This window comes from Podarcis gaigeae, assembly GCF_964106915.1.
Source record: "Podarcis gaigeae genome assembly, chromosome: 9".
NCBI classification, from domain to species: Eukaryota; Metazoa; Chordata; class Lepidosauria; order Squamata; family Lacertidae; genus Podarcis; species Podarcis gaigeae.
The window spans coordinates 69,950,719-69,971,815 of NC_139685.1; the positions used below are offsets into that span (position 1 = coordinate 69,950,719).

General features: G+C 48.3%; 1 protein-coding gene across 5 annotated transcripts in view; it reads right to left on the reverse strand.

The window, feature by feature from the left end:
• SHROOM3 (shroom family member 3) overlaps positions 1-21,097 on the reverse strand; it is a 208,949-nt gene that overhangs the window by 82,941 nt on the left and 104,911 nt on the right. The window contains exon 1 of one of the 5 annotated variants that reach the window (XM_083756228.1): positions 3,201-3,447. The exons of the other annotated variants lie outside the window; for them this stretch is intronic. The gene's annotated coding sequence lies outside the window, so the exon portion shown is untranslated. Of the gene's footprint in view, positions 1-3,200; positions 3,448-21,097 lie in introns of those variants that run through there. 5 annotated transcript variants of the gene reach the window in all.

Below are 21,097 nucleotides of genomic sequence, written 5' to 3' on the forward strand. Positions count from 1 at the left end.
TGCATTTGAAAACCGAGGTACCACTGTGCATTGCTGTGAACAGAGATTTTCAATTCTGACAAACATGGGAGATCAGAAAAATGGCATAAACAGATTGAACAAGCTTGTAAACCAGGGTTGGAGAAACTCATTTGGCCCTAGAGCCACATCCCCTTCTCAATGAGCTTCTGAAGTGGGCTGGGCTATTGGCAAAAGTGGGCAGAGCAACCAATATAAACATTATCTTTGTCTAGCAGGCTTCTACACACACACACACACACACACACACACACACACACACACACTTGCATCTCTCTCTAGCCTCCATCCAGACAAGCAAGTCCTTATAACTTCAAGGGCACATAGAATCATAGAATCCAGCCAGATCCATGGGCTGCAAAGCAAACCAGAGAATGGTGTCGCCTAAGGGAATGTTCCAAGGGCCAGGCAGAGAGGCATGGAGGGCCGCATTCAGATCCCAGTTCTGGGGTTCTCCCCCCACAACACCTGTTGTAAAGCTTTCAGTAGGCAGATGACACATTAATTGCAACAGAGTTTGCTGTTTTCAGGCTTAATTCAGAGGTGGACAACCTGCAGGCTGAAGGCTGTACGCTGTATGGATGGCAAGGGTGGGAGACCAGGAAAGGGGACGGTGGAAGCAGAGAGATGTCCTAACATGGACAGTAAAAACAACATAGAACTTCCTATCGGGAAGAAATCTCTTGAAATCAATCCCAAAACACTTTGATACACTCCCATTACAAACTGTCAGACCGTTGAACTTGGAACTGGGAGATCAGACTTCACATTAGCTAAAGGTAAAGGTAAAGGTACCCCTGCCCGTACGGGCCAGTCTTGACAGACTCTGGGGTTGTGCGCCCATCTCACTCAAGAGGCCAGAGGCCAGCGCTGTCCCGAGACACTTCCGGGTCACGTGGCCAGCGTGACATCGCTGCTCTGGCGAGCCAGAGCCGCACACGGAAACGCCGTTTACCTTCCCGCTGGTAAGCAGTCCCTATTTATCTACTTGCACCCGAGGGTGCTTTCGAACTGCTAGGTTGGCAGGCGCTGGGACCGAGCAGCGGGAGCGCACCCCGCCGCAGGGATTCGAACCGCCGACCTTTCGATCGGCAAGTCCTAGGCGCTGAGGCTTTAACCCACAGCGCCACCTGCGTCACATTAGCTACTCAGCCACAAATTCACTAGATGGGTTTTGGCCAAAACAAAGCCTCAGTTTCCCCCCTGTAAAATGTTAACAGTGACCTATTTCAAGGAATGGACAAATCAGGCTAAGAAAGCATTTCAGCAATATGCACATTTTAGCAAACTTCAAGTGGTTCAGCAAGTTGGGGGAGGTGGCGCTGTGCTTGCTGCTGCAATTCTAATCAAGTCTATTCATGAATAAACTACCGTATTTTTGCTCTTTAAGACCCACTTTTTCCCTCCTAAAAAGTAAGGGGAAATGTGTGTGCGTCTTATGGAGACGCAGACTGAGCAGCTATCCCAGAAGCCAGAACAGCAAGAGGGATTGCTGCTTTCACTGTGAAGCGATCCCTCTTGCTGTTCTGGCTTCTGGGATTCAGAATATTTTTATTCTAGTTTTCCTCCTCCAAAAACTAGGTGCGTCTTGTGGTCTGGTGCGTCTTTCTTATAGAGCGAAAAATACGGTACATTGTATTCAATGGGTCTTACTCTGAGTTTGGATAGCTGCATAACTCTTATCTGAATCCGTGCAATTTGTAAGTGCCTCACTTTGCGTGGGCTGGGATTCTTCATCCCCTGGACCGCCTTGCGAGGTAGATCAGGCAGAGATCTACTGCTATTCCCATACCTCATAAATGAACAGAGTTTTCAACCAGTCTCCCATATCACAGCCCACCACTCTAAGTGAGAGGGTGGTATCTTTCCTCTTTTTTCTTTTACAGTCTCCTTGTGCTTTCCTGCGGTTTTCCCTCCAGTGATCTAGGGAGACAGCACCACAGACCTCACCTTGTGCAACGTTCAGTCCCCCACACCCCTCCTATTATCCAGGCCCTCCCCCAAAATGAGGGTTGGACTAGATGACCCACAGGGCCCCTTTAAACTCTCCAGTTCTCTGCACTGCCTCTGCCACTTGCTGCAGGCATGCTAGCCAGTGAATCACTAACAAAACTCTTTCCTAACCTACATCCCCCACCCCAGAAAATGATCTCCTGGCCTCTCTTGCAGAAATGAAGCCTCGTTGCCCTTTTAGCAGCAGCAGGATGACAACCCCTAGCTAATTAAATGCATTCCTCTGGCTTGCTTTTTTTTTTTTTAATGCTGTCATTATTGCATCAGTTGCAAATGGACTGCAAAAAAAAATATGGGGTATGGTATACATTCAATCTGTGTCCTCTAATTAAATATACACCTTTAAAAACCAATAATTAAAAGGCCATTTGTCAACTTGACCCACATTTACATTAGCAGGGTGGGCAGTTTGAATTGCTTCCCTTCCCCCCCACCCAAAAAAGGGTGCTTTGATGAAGCCTCCAAGAGAAATCCGATAGAATTTCACTCTCATCTGCTAGCAATTCACCGGCGTTGGAAACTCTAAGGACCTCTACAGGTTTATATGTCTGATTTATTATCCCTGCACATGAAAGCAAAGAAGCCATGCCCGCAAGACGCTCGGGGTATGATGAATCACTCAGCCTAGCAAGGTGCATTCCTCTCCCTCGCTCACTGTGGCGGAAGAAAAAGTGTTTCTTGGAAAGTATTTCTACCAGAGATATTTTTATAATAAAAAAAACCAAAAATGCAAAATACACACGTGCGCACAAACACAACTAAAATGCCCCAAGTCCTTCCCTTTGCCACGCATTGCATTCTAAATCCTGTTCAAATGAGAGAGGGGCGCCGCCGCCCCCATTTTTTAAAAATGAAAGGAATGCGGGAAGAAAGAAGGAAAAGCGAAAGTTAAAAAGGAGGGAAGGAAGAAACTGTGCTGAGAGAGAGAGAGAGGAATGGAGGGAGCGTGGAGAGGGGGAGGCAGAAAAGATGGGCGAGAAGGTGAAGGAGCGAGGGAGAAAAAGAGTGAAGGAGGAAGGGACCCGCGCGAAGGGAAAGGAGGAGCGATGGAGAGAGGGAAGCGGCTTTTTCCTCCTCCTCCTCCTCTCCCTTTCTCCCTCCCCTCCTCCAGCTCCAGCGGGAGCCGCGTCCCTAACCAGCCCAGCCCCGGCGGCGGCGCAGCCACTTACCGCTCCGGCCGGCCGGGGCCCGTCGGCGTGCCGGTCCCCGAGGGCTGCACATGGGCCGCCTCCTGTCAGCAGCCGCCCAAGTTCAACGGCTTCCCCGGCATCACCCCGCGAGGAGGGGGAGAGCGAGAGAGGAGCCCCCGGCGCCTGCAACAATAGCCGGCGCAGCGCCTCAGCAGCTCCCGGCTCGGCGCGCCCTCGGAGCGCGCAGCAGACGCCGCCGCCGCCGCATCGCTTCTTCTGCCCGGGCTGGAGCCGCGGAAAGGGGAGGGGGCTTGGCGGCAGGAGGCGGGGAGAGAAGGCGGAGGTGCTCGACGCCGCAGAGCCAGGCCTTGCCCCCGGGGAGGGACGGAGGGGAAGGAGGGCGGACCTCGGCTCGCGCCCTCGACGGGTCTGCGGGGAGGGGAGGCAACTCGATCGCGCGGCTGCTCGGCTCGGCCAGTCCTCCCTCCCTCCTCCCAGGTAATCCCTCCTCGGGCGGTAATCCCGTCCCGATTGGCTCCCGCCGGCTGGATTTGCATGTCAATGCCCCCCCCCCGCCCTCCAAGTTGGCGAAGGGATCGGGAGTCCGGGCAGAGAAGGGGGAGGAGAAGCGCGGCTGCGGGCGCGCTGCGCAAAAGCGCGCCGATCCTCCGCCACGTGGGTCAGGGGGTGGGTGTGTTGGGGGAGGATCGGGGGCGCGCCTGATTGCCCTGCGAGGATCGGAGCCCAACACGCGCGGGAAGGTTTCGAGGAGGGAACGCGCATGTGGGAACGGAGTTTCAGTTTGCACGTGTTTCCCACCAAGCGAGGCTGGGCAGTGTCACCCGTGGCGCAGCAGGGAAGGCTCGTCTGCCACCAGAAACGCACGTGGGACAAGGAGCAGCAGGCGGCAAAACGGAAGGCGTGACTTATCTCCCGGTTTCTCCTGACAGGAGATCATGGCAAGACACGTGAATACACCTTGCACCTTGGCAGCTTGCACAACAGCGGGGCAAGGCAGGAGCTGCGCGGGTTGTCCCTCCAGGGAGATCAGAGCCTTGAAGAAACAAACAACCTGGAGGAAGTCGGGGCCATATTTACACCATACATTTCAAGCACTAAGATGCCGCTTTAAACAGTCGTGCCTTCTGCCAAATAGTTATGTGAGCTGTAGTTGAAGGGTGCTGAGCAGTGCTTAGAAAGAAAAGATGCTAGTACTCACTGTGAAATTGTTACAGTAAGGGCCACAATTTTAAAAAATTTTTTGGGGGAAGCTTGCACTACTGCGTACCTTTGAGTACCCCCAGGGATATTCACTGGTGCTGAGAAGAATAGTAGTTTGGTTTTGATATCCCCCTTTATCACTACCCTAAGGAGTCTCACAGCTGCTAACAATCTCCTTCCCCTTCCTCCCCCACAACAAACACTCTGTGAGGTGAGTGGGGCTTAGAGACCTCAAGAAGTATGACTAGCCCAAGGTCTCCCAGCAGCTGCATGTGGAGGAGCGGAGACGCGAACCCGGTTCACAAGATTACGAGTCTACTGCTCTTAACCACTACACCACACTGGCTCTAAGAATTGTTAGATGACACCTGATTTCCCCTCCCAGAGCTACAATTCCCTGTGAAGAAGAATGGTCAAACCACTCCAAGAATTGTAGCTCTGTGTGAGGAATAGGGGTCTTTTTAAAAGCTCTCAGCACCCTTAACCAACTACATCTCCCAGGAATCTTTGGAGGAAACCATAACTGTTTCAAGGGTATAGTGTGAAGGTTACAGGGAACCAGGCAGAGGGCCTTCTCGGGAGTGGCGCCCACGCTGTGGAATGCCCTCCCATCAAATGCCAACAAAATAAGCAACTATCTGACTTTTAGAAGACATCTGGAGACAGCCCTGTCAGATGGGTGGCATATAAATAATAAATTATTATTATTATTATTAAGTAAATACTGTAAAAATAAAAAAGCAATGTGTAATGTATGCAACTCAGGAAAAAAAGCTTTTTTCAGCAGCAAAAATCAGTTTGTCTGCCTGCCTTAATTTTTAAACACCGACTTAGCATTCAGGCTCAACAAGTGCTGCAAGTTTTCACTGAATCAGCACAGGGTAGGGGAGTGGAAAACAAACTTGCTATAATATTATGGTGAGTTTTAGCTTTTGGTACAGCAATTGCTCCCCTGAATTCTCCTGCAAAAGTTGAGCTCAAAGTGTTTTTGAGTGTCTACAGTTCTCGAGGATGTAGAGTAAGCCGCAATGCCAAAATACAGAGCAGGAAGAACCTGTGTCCCTCCAGATGTTGCTGGACTCCAGCTCCCATTGTCCCCAACCAGTGCCGGATTTACGTATAAGCTAAACAAGCTATAGCTTAGGGCCCCACTCTCTTGGGGGCCCCAAAAAAATTAAAGGGAGAAAAACCTGGATGTACATTTCCAAAATATAAGATAAAAACAAATAAAATAAAAGCTACATACAGCAACCGTGTTTTGTGTTGTGTAGGCTCCTATGATGTAAGTCATGGGCCCCCACGCATATATTCAACACAAAAACCAGCAACAATTTGTTGTTGACAAAGGACAGCTGGACATATAAAGGGCCCCATTACCTTCAGTAGCTTAGGGCCTCATCATACCTAAATCCAGCCCTGTCCCCAACCACTGGCCCTGCTGGCTGGGGCTGATGGGAGCAAATGAGGGCCATTGGTTCTGCACCCCTAATGTAGAGGCCTCAGTCCTCAGCTTTCCCCAAAGGACACATGTTTCTGTGTTAAAAACTTCAGCTACTTTTTCGACATCCGAAAGGTATCTTTTGAAATCTGGGGTGGGTGTGCATGTAAATCCTTATGCCTATCTTCCAAGCCAGCCAGGGCCACACAGACGCAACCCAGCAGGTCAACTGGAGCATTGATTATTGGAGGTAAAAAGTTCACCGCTCGTAAAAAGCTCATGTTGCAGCAAATGGGAATTATCATCTCCCCTCTTTGCCTTGCTCTAATAATAACAAGCGAATGGCAAAGCCTGGCATCCGAAAGCCATTCCTCTTGTGCAGCAACCAAATGGTTGATTGGAAATAGGAGTGTCCAGGTGCATCTTTCCCCCAAAGAACAAACAAAAGACAGGGCAGGGCTGAGAAAGGGACCCCACTCTTCTGGACGGTAGTATCTCTCTGAGGCCATGCGTAGGCTCTGCTTCCCTGGGTTGATAGAGGATCCTCAGGATCAGTCTAAGATGTTTTTCTGCCTGAGGCAAAGGACATGATGGCACCCCATACACGGAAGCCAGCCGGGCTGGTGGCCAAATCTTCAGCAGTTGCAGCAGCATTAGTGGGTAGAGGGCAGGACCCTTGGTACAGACAACTCTCTTCTCTAATACCTTGCTACTGTTTGCTAAACACTAGCAATGACAAACCTAGACAGCATCTTAAAAAGCAGAGACATCACCTCGCCAACAAACGTCTATATAGTTAAAGCTATGGTTTTCCCAGTAGTGATGTATGGAAGTGAGAGCTGGACCATAAAGAAGGCTGATCGCCGAAGAATGGATGCTTTTGAATTATGGTGCTGGAGGAGACTCTTGAGAGTCCCATGGACTGCAAGAAGATCAAACCTCTCCATACTGAAGTGCTCACTGGAAGGACAGATCCTGAAGCTGAGACTCCAATACTTTGGCCACGTCATGAGAAGAGAAGATTCCCTGGAAAAGACCCTGATGCTGGGAAAGATGGAGGGCACAAGGATAAGGGGGCGACAGAGGGCGAGATGGTTGGATAGTGTTCTCGAAGCTACAAACATGAGTCTGACCAAACTGCGGGAGGCAGTGGAAGACAGGAGTGCCTGGCGTGCTCTGGTCCATGGGGTCACGAAGAGTCAGACACAACTAAACGACTAAACAACAACAACAAGAAGCATTCACTGCCTGAGGCAGTTGCCTTCTTCTGCCTAATGGCAGATCCAGCCCTGAGCTAGGTAGAATTCATGTTGTGCATGCTCAAGATCCACCGCAGTGTCTTCTTTGCTCTCCCTTTTCTACATACTATGGCAAATACTGTTGGCATCCGTCTGTCTCAAGAGGCAGTGGGGTGCGCCTCCAGGGGTAAAGTCAAACCCCTGTCTTAGCAGCACCAAAGTGACCTCCCTGGGGCACAGGCCTGGGCAGTGTGTATGGAGGTTCTGGGCTGCCCAGACAATAAGAGCCTCCTCTCAGCCTCACTGATGTGGTCCAAAGAAAACAGAGCAATGCACTTCCTCGATGCTACCACATTATTGCTGTCTGGAGGGATTGCAGCGCAACGATAGCGGGACAAAACCCAAAATAAAATTCCAGAATATTTGAAAGATTACAGGATTTCAGCAGGAAGCTATGCTATATGAACGGACCCAAAACATTTGCAGACCCAGTGTGGAAAGCAGAATCGAATGTGACCACTCTGATAGCATCATGAGCACAAATCATCATGAATGTGCAATTGAAAAAAATGTCTGGAGGGGCCCTTAGTCCTTGAATTTGTACTTGTTGCAACCTTTCTGGAAATTGTTCCTGCAAGAAGATTGCTCAGAAGTGGCATGAATAAGTATTAGAGACGGCACAGCCCAACGCTTAGCCCCAGAGCCCAATGAGGCAGCTGGTGTGTATTTAAGCAGTTCAAGTTAGAGGCTAAGCAATGCCTTGAGTAAATGCAGGGTGTCCTCCAAAGAAGGCTCATTTCTTCCTACCACTCTGGACTCAATTTGCAGGTCTTTCCATTCTATTCCCTGGTAGAGACTTCAAGCACCGCCCTTGCTATTTTCATGATTAATCATGGGGCTACGAAAGCCTTTCTGGGGTCATGAAGTTCAACCCCCATTTGAATCCTCATTTGTCTGCTTCCATTTGCTTCACAGGGTTTAATTTACAGCTGTTGTGATTGCTGGTGCTGTTTTTGCTATTGATTTGCTTTTGTTATCTGGTTTCGCCGTAAGAGCCCAGCTCCCAAGGTACCAGCGGCAGAGCCGGTGTCTTAATTTCGTGGGTCCCTCAAGATGTTACTGGGGGGGTGGGGTCCTCCTCTCGTAAATAGCAAACAGGCTGGATGATTAAATGGAATCAGGATCCCAGCCTTGTAGGGAAAAGGGGTGCTGCGTTTTCTAATAAACAAACCCTCCTTGCAACCATCAACAATGTTGATAGCGCAGGAGGAAACTGCAGGTAGTTTCTCCTTCCTGAAGGCAGAGGAGAGCTTGGCTGGGTTTCATTTTTGTGCAGTTAAAATGCACGTTTTCCGCCATGGTAGAAGTTTGTAATGGTATCGGTATGCAAGTCACGTGGAGACAGAAAGCCCTCAGCTGCAGGGATGGAGGGAGATGATGGTTTCATACAGGTTGGTTTGCAGCCTTACAGGTATGCAGATCCTAAACAAGCATTAAAGAGAGACAAAGCCTTAGAGCACAGGAAGTACGGTGTTATTTATATATGGGCATCTCCTAGGAAGGATCACCCACCCATTTCTAGCTCTCTCCTTTCTGAATGTTATTCAAGAATATGGAAAAATCGTAAGACGCAATGACTATTTTCTATGTATTTCAGTGAAGTACTGTCAATCGAATTATTGACAACAGTTCAGAAAGCATGTGAGAGCTCACATCTTGTCTTGCTTACCTAAGTTTCCATTGCATCTCTTAAGAGACATACTCAGTATGTTGGGTTTCTTCATTTTCGGTCTCCCCTCCCAAGAGAGTCCTTGAATGCCGAATGCCATTTCACAGGCAAAGGTTATATTTAGACATCATGATGGTTTATCATGCGGGAAATGAGTCTGTGTGAGGCTTGGGCTAGCACAACCCCCTCTGCCCTCCAGAACTGTCACAAGGAGGATATCAGACGTTTTTACCTCCTTTTTTGATTGACTGCAGTTTAGTGTTTTTGAACCCCAAATTGTGGTTCATGTTAGTTATGCTTTGTGGAAACAAGCCAGATTTATAAACCATGGCTTGAGGTTGGATTGCTTCAAACAGACCATAGGTAAAGGTAAAGGGACCCCTGACCATTAGGTCCAGTCGTGACCGACTCTGGGGTTGTAGCACTCATCTCGCTTTATTGGCCAAGGGAGCTGGCGTACAGCTTCCGGGTCATGTGGCCAGCATGACTAAGCCACTTCTGGCGAACCAGAGCAATGCACAGAAACGCCGTTTACCTTCCCGCTGGAGCGGTACCTATTTATCTACTTGCACTTTGACATGTTTTCGAACTGCTAGGTTGGCAGAGCAGGGACCAAGCAACGGGAGCTCACCCTGTCGCAGGGATTTGAACTGCCGACCCTCTGATCGGCAAGTCCTAGGCTCAGTGGTTTAACCCACAGTGCCACCCGCATCCTCCTCAAACAGACCATAGTTAAGACTAATTACAGTTTGCCATGTTTAGATCAAATGACGAGCTGTGGTTAATTAAAAGTGGAAAGGCAAGCTTCCCAAGAGGGGGAAGGGAGAAGTGAGAAAGTCCAAAGTTTATGTAGGCTCAACAGCATCACAGTAAACTGTGGTTTATCATCATGCCTCAAGGCAGTCAAAATTATATTCCATGTTTTCTGTCGTCCATTAGAACATGCATGCAGAATCCATCACCGGGGGTAAGAAAACCTTTAACATCTCATAACTGTTTCCTTTTGACCAAAGCAGTGATGAGAGGACAGTGAACCACCAAGGAAGGGAGGGATTGATATTCATTTGGTATCATACAGGTGAGAAAAGTGTGGAATTATTGGAAAAGTGGATGGAACAGAAATCCAATGCTTGACCTGAATACAGTACACTGTAAGTGTATCACAGGTAAAAGGTATGTTATGTGCACAGCAGAAAATTCCAGATACCTCAAATTTCAACACCCATGACCTCTGACCTTTAGACCCAGAGGACCATCGCTCACTAGAAGGACGGGGAATCCCCAGGGAACAATTCACAGCAATTGGGAAGGGAAGAAATTGAACTGGCTTCAAACACAATAGCACTTAGCATTTCACTAAATTAGCTCAACAGCCCTGTAGGGTCAGACAGCATAATTATCAACACACTACAGATGAGAAAAGGGAGCTGAGGATGGAGGAGGGAGGGGAGGGGTGTGTCTGCATTGTTGAGGCGAAAATCAAACCAGGGACTTTAGTTCAGCCTTCGCCACTCCACTTCACCAGATGCCCTTTCATGCAAATTTGTAATACCGTACTGCGGGTTGGCCAAGGCAGCTGCAGTTTGCAATACTGATCTGCATATCGTGTTTCCCCCTTCGCCACCTAACAGGCCAGGTGTCTTCCCGTTTTAGGAAATGAGGAAAGCACAGCCTGCATTTTATAGGGTGTGTCCCACTGTAAAACTGGACAGCATCTATTACCATTCCAAGAATATTCCACTGGTTGCCAGAGGAAACTTGTCCGAAACTTCCAGGTGTTAGTTGGTCCCATCCTGGTTTGGGGGATCCTGATTTGATCAATCAGAGCTGGCCTCAACAACGTCCCTGACTAGTGCAGAGACACAAGGTATCGTCGTCGTTGTGTGATGAAGACTGACAAATGCCACCTAGCCTGTAAAACTGCCTTAAACTGGCAGGAATTTATTTCAGCATTTCCTAGCAGTGACAAAACAAGGTACAATGAGCAAGCCATCGCCTCGGCTCTTCCCATCTAGAAATATCCAGTAACGATCATAACAAGCAGTTGTTTGGAGTTATTCCCCAGTGTTGCATGAGGAAGACATGGTCCTGGTCATTTGCTGCTTCAGGCTAGTGTTGTTTCATGCTCAAACAAGAAAGCTCTGTTCTGATTATAGGTGCGAACAGCAGTTGCTTTGGGGGAAAGGATATCTGCACATGCTTTTAAGACACTTGCATAAATGGCTTGTGTTCCTGGTTCCAAGCCCAATCTACTTATTAGGGCGTCAGGAATGTAGCCCTTATGCTTGAAAGCCAAGCACTGGATCTAGATCAGGGATCAGCAACCTTTTTCAGCTGTGGGTTGGTCCAACATCCCTCAGACCATGTGGTGGGCCGGACTATACTGGGCCCCACAAATAAGCCAGAGATGCATTTTAAATAAAAGCACACACTCTACTCATGTAAAAACACACTGATTCCCGCACCGTCCACAGGCCGGATTTAGAAGGCGATTGGGCCGTATCCGGCCCCCGGGCCTTAGGTTGCCTACACCTGATCTAGACCCTACTAACACAGTTGTTTGGTGTACTGCCAATAGTCAACTGCTGGGCGGGGGAACCTCAACTTCAGGCTTCTCTGCCAGCCATGTTTAGGCCATGCCTTTGAAAATGTTCCTTGACATAACATCAAAGCAGAACGTGAAGAAACTGGAGCTGGTCTTTCCTCTGCCCTTGTAGCGTTCTGGCATGCTTGCCTGAAGTCAAACGACAAGCCGTCTAAGTGAAATGCTTCAGAGGGGTATTTGTCTATCAGTTGGGGGTGAAAAGGCCAGTTATTACAGAAATAATTCGCCGGAGGTATCTAGCACTGCTGAACTCCAATCTTTCCCATAATCTAAATGTGAAATGTTTACGAGGTATACCTCCGCATCCTGATAGGGTTGCCAACTCTTTTCTGAAAAGGCTCCTGTGCTTTGAAATCAGTCCTGAGAAGGGGCTGGAGGGCAGTGATACATCATCTGCTCAGCATGCATGATATCCCAGGTCCAATCCCCAACATCTCAAATTATCTAAAGCTTCTGACTCACTGGAAACATTCCTTATTTTCTGGCACCAGCCAATACAGTGGTACCTCGGGTTAAGTACTTCATTCGTTCCAGAGGTCCGTACTTAACCTGAAACTGTTCTTAACCTGAAGCACCACTTTAGCTAATGGGGCCTCCTTCTGCTGCCGCGCCGCCGGAGCACAATTTCTGTTCTCATCCTGAAGCACTATTTCTGGGTTAGCGGAGTCTGTAACCTGAAGCGTATGTAACCCGAGGTACCACTGTACTCTTCTTTGGCTACTCTTGGCTTTCTGAGTTGTTGGGGACTGAGTTGTCGGTGGGTTGGGGACTTCCCCTGCGTGCCAAGTCAAGCTCTGGCAGACTGAGCAGACAAGAATGATAGTGGGTCCAATGGTCAAGAAGGCGGTTTTTGCACATGCTGTAGAGCAGTGTTTCCAAAAGTTGAGTCTCCAGCTGTTTATGGACTACAACTCCCATCATCCCTAGCTAACAAGACCAGTGGTCAGGGATGATGATAACTGTAGTCTGAAAACAGCTGGAGACCCAACTTTCGGAAACATTGTTGTAGAGAGGCAAGTGAGGGGCAGTTGGTGTCACCAACCTGGGAAGGTAGCCCATCTAGGAGGAGAACTCTGTGTGGCGATCACACAGGGTCCCCGGACGTTTCACCGTCTATTGATTCCTGTGCCACCACTTTATTTCTCGCTGCCACCACCCAGGCCCTACCTGGGACAATACTGAAACCAGTCAGGGTTAAGTTGGAATATAAACTTCTGTTTATTTATTGCAGTTTAACAAGCGTGTGGTTTCATAAACGGTCTCAGTCAATTACAATCATGGGGTGCCTATCCTGACCTATAACTTCCGCTACCTACGCTCACTCACTAAACCACCTCTTAAATATTGACTTGTCTTCCTAGCTCCTAACTGTTCCTGACTCAGCTTATTTCGCTACACTAACTCAACCTACCCACAGACGCTATCCCAATTCACTCCCACTCCAACCAACTCCCAACGAACTCCTCCCTTTGCCCCTCCCTGAGCTGGTTTTATAGTCCCTCTGACTCCACCCCCTGGGTTCTGATTGGGTAACCTGTTTAACTATTTCACCTCCAGCACTCTCATATGTTAACATCACACTCTGACGCCTTGCGAGATCTATTTGGGAGAAGGTTAAGGAGTAAACTGGAGTGGAGTCCCTAAGACGGTTCCTCCTTCCAGCAACTCCTGCAGCCAAGCTGGTGCTAAACTTCTTGATCTGCTTTCCTTTGGTCCACATCAGCAAGGCCAAGAGGGGGGGGGGTCTTGTTGTCTGGGTAGCCCAGGACCTCCATACACACTGCCTGGGAGTGAGCCTTGGAGAGGTCAATTTGGTGATGCTAACGCAGCAGTTTGACTTCACCCCTGGAGGCACACTCCATTGTCTCTCGAGACAGACAGGTGCCAACTCTGAAGGATGAGTTGCTAGAGTTGTCTTTCTTCAGGTTCCAGTCCTCCCTTAGGGAGGATCCAGATACCGGTAACTGCCATTAAAAAAAAAAAAACCTGCCCACATGGCTTCATTTATGCTCCCAATCAGGGGCTGGGTGCTGTATTTTCTTGCACTGTTCTCTAGGCAAGAGCTCTTGATAAATCTCTTGAGCTTTGGTTTTAATTCACGGGGCTTCTCCCCCCTCCCACCCCCCAGGAAAGGAAAAGCTTTGTTGCAGCAGCAGGTAAGCAAGAGAATTAAAGCCAATAAAAACATATTATCTGGCGAGCTCATTGTTCTCAGAGTCCTGAGATAAGGCCAGTTCCCAATGTATGAGAAGTTTCTTCTATTCCTTCCAGGAAAAAAAGAGGGCACCCTATTCGTCTCATGCTTTTTTTCTTTTTTCTTTTTTCTTTTTTTTTGCACAGGCTTTAATTTGGTGAGAAAATATATTTTCCCATCAAGAGAAGCTATTCTGCCTCATTAACTCTCATTAAAAAAAGCCCTGCCCCCCTCCCACACCTCACCCGGACCCCTAACCTTGAAACCTGAAAAGGAAGCATCAATGAAGAGAGAACTTTGTTGTCGGTAGGCTGAATTAACAAACAACATTTAGGACATAAAACAAAAGGGCCACAAACAGTCCTATAAATTAAATTTATGGGGAAACACAGAAGTCTCCGTTTCTCAGCCCACAAACATTTCTGAGGTGTTTGGTTTTTTCCCTTTCTCGGGAGGGATGTTGCCTATTGAAAAATGGTGGCCTGGTTTGCTATTTTCTTCCACTGCTGAAGTTCCACGCATCCACCGCGCTAAGTTTTAAACTCTGATGCTATCAATTAGGACCTAGAAAGCCGCCTGCTTCCCTTCTTTGTTGTACAAATGAATTTCACAACAGAGTGCCTTGAAGTCACAATTAGAGAGTTAAGCACATGCCAGAGAGTCTCCATAGTGTTTGTAGTTTTTTGAGTATGAAAAATTCAGGGTTTTTAAATAAAAAAATAATCTCTCCCTTTCTCTCTCTGGGAAGAGAAAAATAGAATCGTATTCTCATTTCAATATTCTGCCATTTTGCCTTCTGGGTTCCTCAGGCCCCTAAGGAAAAGAGCTGCTCATGGGCCAATGAGGCTCAATCCAGACCTCTAATCCAATGTTTCTGGCCCTGAGGGACCCTACCAATTTTGGGGAAGGTGGCAAAAAGAAAAGAAGGTTTAAAGCAGACACACTGTTGGGGTGGGCTGAGGGGTTTAAAACCTAAACCTCCACAGCCTTGCAGGGTATTTTCAGGAGAAGAAAAGACTAAGGAATAAACCATGGGTAGGCAAACTAAGGCCCAGGGGCCCGATTTGGCCCAGTCGCCTTCTCAATCCGGCTCGTGGATGGTCTGGGAATCGGCATGTTTTTACATGAGTAGAATGTGTCCTTTTATTTAAAATGCACCTCTGGGTTATTTGTGGGGCATAGGAATTCGTTCATTTATTTATTTATTTTTCAAAATACAGTGGTGCCCCGCAAGACGAATGCCTCGCAAGACGGAAAACCCGCTAGACGAAAGGGTTTTCCGTTTTGGAGGTGCTTCGCAAAACGAATTTCCTATGGGCTTGCTTCGCAAGACGAAAATGTCTTGCGAGTTCCTGCAGGGGTTTTTCCCTCCCCCCCCTTTTTTCTAAGCCGCTAAGCCGCTTATCTGCTTATCCGCTAAGCCAATAAGTTGCTAAAAGCCGCTAATAGCGCTAATAGCGCTAATCCGCTAAGCTGTCAATGAGCTTGATTTGCAAGACGAAAAAACCGGTAGACGAAGAGACTCGCGGAACGGATTAATTTCGTCTTGCAAGGCACCACTATATAGTCCGGCCCACCACAAGGCCTGAGGGATAGTGGACCGGCCCACAGCTGAGAAAGGTTGCTGACCCCTGGAATAAACCCTACAAAAATCCAGAGCGGACTCTGTAAACAGTTGGATGATGCCTTGTATGTTTCCTTCTAGTGATTCCTGCAGCCCACCTAGTATTCAGCATCTTGCTCTGCTTTCCTTTGGACCACATCAGCAAGGCCAAGAGGGGGGTCTTGTCATTTTGGAAGCCCAGGACCCCGATACACACAAAACAATTGGGCTCACGAAACTTTTTAGTTCAGTCAACAAACGTAATGAAACGCAGCTGGCACTGGGCGTCACATTGCAGGGGCCGGCAATTACCACAGGGCCTGCAGCATGCCCGAGCCATGTGTCTCTCCTGGGAGTGACATGGTGGCTTGGGTGCCTGCAGGCTCAGCGCAGCCTGAAACTGCATTGTGGAGCTTGTGTCTGCCCTTTGCCTCTCCCTCAGCCACCCTACAGCTGAGGGGGAGGCGGTGGAGAGGCTCCACATAGCGTGCCCTGCCCCCATGGGTGGCTCGCCCCATTCCCCGGCTTCAGGACACTTGCACCGCATCAGACACCTGAGCGGCTAGCTACGCCACTGCCCCCAGAGGTTCACTCCATTGTCTTTCAACCCATCGTTCTACCCGGACACTGAGGTCCAGCGTCAAGGGCCTTCTGGCGGTTCCCTCACTGCAAGAAGCCAAGTTACAGGGAACCAGGCAGAGGGCCTTCTCGGTAGTGGCGCCCGCCCTGTGGAACGCCCTCCCACAAGATGTCAAAGAGAACAACAACTACCAGACTTTTACAAGACATCTGAAGGTAGCCCTGTTCAGGGAAGCATTTAATGTTTGGTGCATTACTGTATTTTATTATTTGGTTGGAAGACACCCAGAGTGACTGGGGACACCTGGCCAGATGGGCGGGGTATAAATAATAAATTATTATTATTTTGAGACAGACGGATGCCAACCATAACAAGTGCCTGAGTGCCGCTCCGGACAGTGATAACATTGGAGAATCATCGCGGAATGAAGCTGTTCATAAAGCAGAGTGATGTGTGGATGGTCCAGTGGTGAAACATAGGAAGCTCCCATTGGAAACCATCAACTCAAACCATTGGTGCATCTGTCTCAGCACCAACTGGCCCAGACTGGCTTCAGACAGGGGATCTCTCCCAGCACATTCTAGAGATGCTGGGGATTGAACCAGCAACCTTCTGCATACAATGCAGATGCTCTACCACTGAGCTATGGCCCTTTCCCAAATCTGCCGCTAAAGCACTATTATTGCATCCATGACATGTTGCAGAACACACCAACTGAAAAACCAGTCTGGAGGGGCTGGTGGAGCAAGACATCTGTGGTACTGAAGAACATAGCAGCAGGCCTTTTGGCCACATCACAGTGGGGCGGAGGGGTCATAAGGGTGCAGCCACCCACACAAATCTGATAGGGACCTGTGAAGATCCTCTTTCAGGCATCGCTCAACCCATTAAGGCCTTGGTGCAGAATGCTGCAGTGAGGCTCCTCACGGGGTCTCTGCCATGGGAGCATATTCACCCAGTGCTTTTCCAACTGCACTGGCTCCCGGTGGAGTACAGGGTCAGATTTAAGGTGCTGCTTTTGACCTTTAAAGCCCTTCATGGCCTAGGACCCTCGTACCTACGGGACCGCCTCTCCCGGTATGCCCCACGGAGAGCCTCAAGGTCCATAAATAGCAACACCCTAGTGGTCCCGGGCCCTAAGGAAGTCAGATTAACCAGCCAGAGCCAGGGCCTTTTCAACACTGGCTCCGGAACGCTCTGTCTCATGAGACCAGGGCCCTGCAGGATCTGATTTCTTTCTGCAGGGCCTGTAAGACAGAGTTGTTCCACCTAGCCTTTGGCTTGGAGCCAATTTGATTCCCTCCCCGCCTTTCTTTTTCCTTTCTCCTCCTGTGATGAGGCTGCATTTTAATATTTTAATCTTGTTTTCAAGCTGTATTCATTCAACTTGTTTTTATTATTGCTTGTTAGCCACCCTGAGCCTGGCCCTGACTGGGGAGGGCGGGGTATAAATTATTATTATTATTATTATTATTATTATTATTATTATTATTATTATTATTATTGGTTGATGGAAGACTTCACTTTGGATCCTGTCCCTCCCTGGAAATTCAACACACGCCCATCATTCAAGGTGCCTGCTCTATGGCTTGCAAATCCCCACATTAGGGGGCCTGTGGTTTGGGCAGTTCCTTGGGGAGGTGGCCAGGAGATGTTGACTTGGCCTTGAATGTGATTCTACTACAGAGAAGCTAGCATTGGGGCCAGTCTGAATGGGCCTGTGCTTTTTAGGCGCTTCGCTTCGTCAAACCCGCCTTCAATTCTCCGAGCCCTTGGTAGGTTTCCTTGGCATTTTACATCCCGACTCCTTTCTCCCCCCAAACCCAATTGCCTTTTGTGCTGAGCCCGGTGGCAGAGGTTAGAAACCCCCCCCCCCAAAGAAACCATCCTGATTAAAGCAGCTTCTATCTTATTCCAAAAGCAATTTCCTCTTTCCCCTTCTCAAGCCATGTCTCCTCCAGCGCCAGGCAGCCTTTGAATCTCACATTCGCTGCCAAGCGCTGTTTTACATGGCCTGGCTGCGGATTTACGGGAGTCAGGCAGCTTCACCAGCACGAAAGCCAACAGATATAAATAACCCCTGCGAGGCAGCTCTCCTTTCACAAGGATTTGCCATTGTCCTGTATAAAACTGATGAAATCTTTCTTGTTTTGTTTTTTGGGTTGCTTCATCGCTGTGAACTGAAAATAACCCGTCTTCCTCTTGTGATAAACGGCAAGACTCGGAAGACAATATATATCCCCCTGGATCTCCTGCTCTCATTGCCAATGCCAGGGCCATTCCGGCAGATGATTTGCACACCTTTGGCTGCGGCAAACCCAGAAAGCAAGGCTGCTTTCGCACGGCTCCCTTGATTTACTTCAATGCGGCATGTGTGGGGACAGGGAAACTGCACGTCCTCCTGCGCGCTTTAAATTTATTCCATTAAATTTACACCTCGTGCCAGGAGAGAGGCCATAGCTCCATAGCAGAGGGCATGTTCTGCATGCTAAAAGTCTCAGGATCAGTCCCAGTTAAAGGGATTTTAGATGGCTGGGCAGGAGACACCCCCAGATTATCCGCTACTTGTAATCATGATCTGGCTCAGAATGGCATCGTCACAGGTTCAACTGCTGTTATGGAGGGGCCGGAGTTTAGTGGCACAACAGGTTCCAGCCTTTCCCAACCTGGTGCCCTCCAGATGATGGACTACTCCAGGGGTGGGGAGCCTCAGGCCTGGGAGCCATATGCAACCCACCCAACCTCTGGCCTCTCTATCGGACCCAGTGTTTCCCAAACTTGGGTGTCCAGCTGTTTTTGGACTACAGCTCCCATCATTCCTAGTTAGCAAGACCAGTGATCAGGGATGATGGGAAATGTAGTCCAAAAAAACAGCTGGAGACCAAAGGTTGGGAAGCACTGATCTCACAATTCATCATGAGCTCCACAGCGCTGTTAGGATTAGGGTTGGGTTGAGAGGCTCTTACAGAAGAAATGGGGGAAGACTGAATAATGGGAGCCTGGGTTGGAGATAGGGAGAGATCTCCCCTTTCCACTCCAACTTCAGTCACTTTGGAAGGGGGAGCAGGGTGGCAGGATAATAATAATAATAATTTATTATTTGTACCCCACCCATCTGGCTGGGTTTCCCCAGCCACTCTGGGCGGCTTCCAACAAAGATTAAAAATACATTAAAATGTCACACATTAAAAACTTCCCTGAACAGGGCTGCCTTCAGATGTCTTTTAAACGTCTGGTAGTTGTTCTTCTCTTTGACATCTGATGGGAGGGCATTCCACAGGGTGGGGGCCACCACCGAGAAGGCCCTCTGCCTGGTTCCTCGTAGCTTTGCTTCTTGCAGAGAGGGAACCACCAGAAGGCCCTCAGCGCTGGATCTCAGTGTCCAGGCTGAACGATGGGGGTGGAGACGCTCCTTCAGGTATGCTGGACCGAGGCCGTTTAGGGCATTAAAGGTCAGCACCAACACTTTGAATTGTGCTTGGAAACAGACTGGGAGCCAATGCAGATCTCTCAGGACCGGTGTTATGTGGTCAGCACCAACTCTTTGAATTGTTTCAGAGGAAATGAAAGAGGTGTGAAAAATAAAATACTCCATATTTGTATGTGTATAATAATCTACAGATTCTTGAAAAATATGGAACCAAATTATATTTTCAGTCGTGGAGGGCGAAAATGGCACGAGTATAACATCAAATGCTGCCATACATACGGACTCAAACATATTCTATGGTCAAGTAGTTTGTGCCAGGCAAAGAAATTCAAGATTGAGCACGGATGCGATGCCAACAGCTCCAATATTTTCAATTAAGGGCCTTGAAGACTACTATGACAACATTTCAAATTCTTGTTACGAACAATAAATCAACAAAAGGAATGCTATATAAAATGCCACTTGGACAGAACTAGGAAGCCAGTTGGGAAATAAAGACAAAATGGGAGAAAATGACAGGCAAGACGGTATATGGAGTTGCTTTCTTCATACACAGAGGAAATGTTTGAAGATATATCTGTTTGGGTCGGGGGTTGTTTCTGAAGCCAAGTCAGGCAATATTTCCTTGGGCTGCACTGACAATTCAGGTAGTAAAGAACATCAAATCTTTAATTTGGAATCTTTTAAAAAGCAGCAGAAAACGGGATGCTTTCAAATGGCAGACGATGATAACTCCCTCAGTTTGGATTACCCAAGGACTGAGGAATGGCAAAACTAATGTAATTGCAGGAGGCAAAAGGACAAAAGAAGGACGGTATTGAGATATATTGAGCTGCATTTATTAACTCCCGTAAATTACAATACAGTCTTAAGATAGGCAAATACAGGTGTCTTGTAGTACATTCTTTATTCTCGTGTATTTGTGTGTTCATTTAAGGCTAATGGTTTTCATTATTGTGCCCTGTACACAATGAACATTTTGTGCCTTATGATTAAATTTGATTGAAATGATTTGAAATGCAAGTGGGTTGTCTTTCTCTGTTGGCGCAGTCAAAGACTGGCCAGACTTGTACAGCTGGCACAGTATTTTTAATGCTTTATTGTTTTAACTGCTTAAATTGCTACACTTTTAAATTGTTTGTTTAATTGCCTATTTTAATTAAGGTGTGAGCTTGCTTTCGCTGGGTAATCTCATTTATATTAGGTCTAATTTGAGACAACTCTCCTCTCCTCATCAACACAAAGAAGTCACTCTCTTTTTTGATCTTTCATATTTGTCAGTTGAAATATATTACAGTGGTACCTCGGGTTAAGTACTTAATTCGTTCCGGAGGTCCGTACCTAACCTGAAACTGTTTTTAACCTGAAGCACCACTTTAGCTAATGGGGCCTCCTGCTGCTGCCGGAGCCCGATTTCTGTTCTCATCCTGAAGCAAAGTTCTTAACCTGAAGCACTATTTCTGGGTTAGCAGAGTCTGTAACCTGAAGTGTATGTAACCCAAGGTACTACTGTATACTGCACTATAAAGGTAAAGGTAAAGGTACCCCTGCCCATACGGGCCAGTCTTGCCAGACTCTAGGGTTGTGCGCTCATCTCACTCTATAGGCCGGGAGCCAGCGCTGTCCGCAGACACTTCCGGGTCACGTGGCCAGCGTGACAAGCTGCATCTGGCGAGCCAGCGCAGCACACGGAACGCCGTTTACCTTCCCGCTGGTAAGCGGTCCCTATTTATCTACTTGCCCCCGGGGGTGCTTTCGAACTGCTAGGTTGGCAGGTGCTGGGACCGAACGACAGGAGCGCACCCCGCCGCGGGGATTCGAACCGCCGACCGTGCGATCGGCAAGTCCTAGGCGCTGAGGTTTTACCCACAGCGCCACCCGCGTCCCCGAAATACTGT